This window comes from Myotis davidii, unplaced genomic scaffold, assembly GCF_000327345.1.
Source record: "Myotis davidii unplaced genomic scaffold, ASM32734v1 scaffold2270, whole genome shotgun sequence".
NCBI lineage: Eukaryota > Metazoa > Chordata > Mammalia > Chiroptera > Vespertilionidae > Myotis > Myotis davidii.
Genome location: NW_006281936.1, coordinates 33,195 through 35,985, shown reverse-complemented (window position 1 = coordinate 35,985; position 2,791 = coordinate 33,195). Strand labels below are relative to the sequence as shown.

General features: G+C 45.3%; 1 pseudogene; it reads right to left on the bottom strand.

The window, feature by feature from the left end:
* Positions 1-1,285: 1,285 nt before the first annotated feature.
* On the bottom strand, positions 1,286-2,496 carry LOC102755124 (annotated as a pseudogene).
* Between the last annotated feature and the right edge of the window lie 295 nt (positions 2,497-2,791).

Here is a 2,791-nt window from a genome sequence, read left to right as displayed (position 1 = left end):
ATGAAATTTTTCCCTGGCTGGTTTGGCTCTGGGACCCCTGAGGGGTCCAGACTACGAGGGGGCACAGGCCAGGCTGAGGGACCGCCCCCCCCCCCCCCAGTGCACAAATTTTTGTGCACTGGGCCTCTAGTCTATAATAATAAAAGGGTAATATGCTAATTAAACCGACATCTTCTGGATGTCATTCTGGATGTCCTTCCTGATGAAGCTGGGGCTGGAGGGAAGCCAGCTGGGTCTTGGGTGCCAGAAGGAAGCCAGTGCTGGCAGCCAGGGGAAGGAAGGCCCACTCTTGCATGAATTTTTGTGCATCAGGCCTCTAGTCCTATATAATAAAAGGCTTATATGCAAATCAACCGAACTGGGGAATGACAGGTTACAATGATGCACATTGACCACCAAGGGGCAGACACTCAATGCAGGAGCTGCCCCCTGGTGGTCAGTGCACTCCCATAGGGGAAGGACCTCTCAGCCAGAAGCCAGGCTCACGGCTGGCGAGTGCAGCAGTGGTGGTGGGAGCCTCTTCCACCTCCGTGGCAGCGCTAAGGGTGTCAGACTGATGGCTTAGGTCCACTCCCCTTGGCTGTCAGTTGGACATCCCCCAAAGGCTCCTGGACCATGAGAGGGTGCAGGCCAGGCTGAGGGGCCCCCCTCAAGTGCTTGAATTTCGTGCATAGGGCCTCTTGTGTTTTGATAAAGTTTGATAGTGAAACTGCTTGAAGTAATAACCTACCCCAATTACAATGTGCTGCCTGGAGAGTGCAAAGACTCACTTCCTTTCTCACCAAATGTAGCCAACCATAAATTGCACAGGTTAATAGTAAATGTGCTAACTCTCTGTGTTCACTTTCCTAAGACCTGATGAGTAGTTCAGGACATCAGGCCAGTCTCCCACCTTAACAAGGAAGTCATTTTTGAAATGTTCTGCAATTTTCTGTATATTCGCTTTTTTTTTTCTGTTGTGCTCAAGGAAGATAAAAGGTCTTAGAAAAGCAAGAGCGCCATCTTGTGGAGTATTGGTGCAGCATTTAATTTTTATTTTTTCCTTTTAATGATTTTATTATTAGTATGGTCACAAGTTTGATGACTTACAGTACATTGATAATGTAGCCAAATACAAATATTTTAAATAAGTAAATTACATGTGTGTCAAATTTAAAACTGTCAAGTTTTAGTAATCATACATATCCCATGCATTTGCATTTGTACCCCCACATTGCACTGTGCTTTCACTGGGTCAGTGTATGCCTCATCGAGGTCTGGGCAGGAGCTATTGTGCCTTTTTTTGCAGACCCAGATTTTCAAGAGCAACAGTGTTGAACTCAGGCATTCCATGGAGCACGGTGGCAACACCAGGTTTTGCTTTGGTCCAAGCTAAAAATGCAATTACCAACTATTGCTTCTGTGGGCCACCTGATCCCCGCCATGGCTTGGGCTAGCACAAAGGGTTTCTCAGTATCCCTGCATGAGGCCAGCAGGATATCTCTGTACTCATAGTTTCCTCCTGGGAGAAAAGTCTGATGGTGAGGTGGGCAGTCTTCCAAAATGCTGTCGGTGATATAGCTGGAACCAAGATAGGATTCACAGTAACTTTTCATCAAAAGTATTAACAGTCCAACCAATGACCTGAATGCCTTTAGCTGACCATTTCTTTAAGTAGTTCGGGAATATAAAATTCTTTTGTATGAGGAAAGCTGAAATTCCACACAGGTACCACAAGATATTATGCATGCTCCAGTTGAGGAAAATGTCTAAGACCACAAATGTGGACTGTTTCCAGATGTTATCATAGTGTGGTTTCCCATCTCCCAAATGGCTAAGGCTCCAAGGTCTGTGAGTTAAAGCTGTTACTACATTCTGATCTGTTTGTCTCATCTTAGAGATAACTTCTGGCAAGAAAGAGCAGACCATACTAGAATTGTATAGTTGAGGAAATTCCATATATATTTTCTTTAGAGCATCAATAGCCTTATTTGCATGGCCCTTGACATCAAAGAAGATTGTGAGGTTTGGTTTAGGGACTTTACAACTCCTTTCAGGGTAGAAATTTTTTCATTAGGGAAATCATTCCTTAATCTGTGATTTGCTGCAAGATTAAGCTTCCTAATTTGTTCAAATGTCAAATCACATATTCGACCAGTGCCATCTGTTGTCCTATCTATTGTATTATCGTGCGTTAAGATGGGAATCCCATCAGAGGTAAACTCAATGTCCAGCTCCATGCCTGTTGCTCCATTCTTAGCTGCCTGCCGAATGGCCACCAGCGTGTTCTTGGTGGCTTCGTGGCAGCTGATGCAGTTGGTGATGGCAGAAACCCAGTCATGGTCCTGAGCACCTGCAGGGCCTTGCGTCAGCAGAGGCTCCAAGCTGAAGAGGTGCAGCAGAGGTAGAGGATGCCGGTGAAGAGGCAGGCATTGTAGGGGCTGCATGTCACCAGCAGGAACAGCAGCAGCAGGAAGAAGGGGCCCAGGAGGCCCCCTATGTCTCCCACAGCCACATGTTGGGCTCCCCTAGTTCTTTTATTTTAAATTAACTGTTGTGCTATTAAAATAGGATTTTTAGGGGAATATAGGCAGGTTTAGGGAATTTTTAGAATTCGGGTCCATGGAAAAAACACAGGGCTACAGACTGGGAGAAGGTACATTTCCATAACATAGGGCATGGCAACAGTTATATTTACATAAGACAATGGAACTGGGAGTAGCCAAAAGGTCTATATTTACAAAATAAAGAAGGAAGAAGAAAGCCCAGAAGGAATAAGAGGACAATGAGGGCCTCTGGAGTTACTATAGTA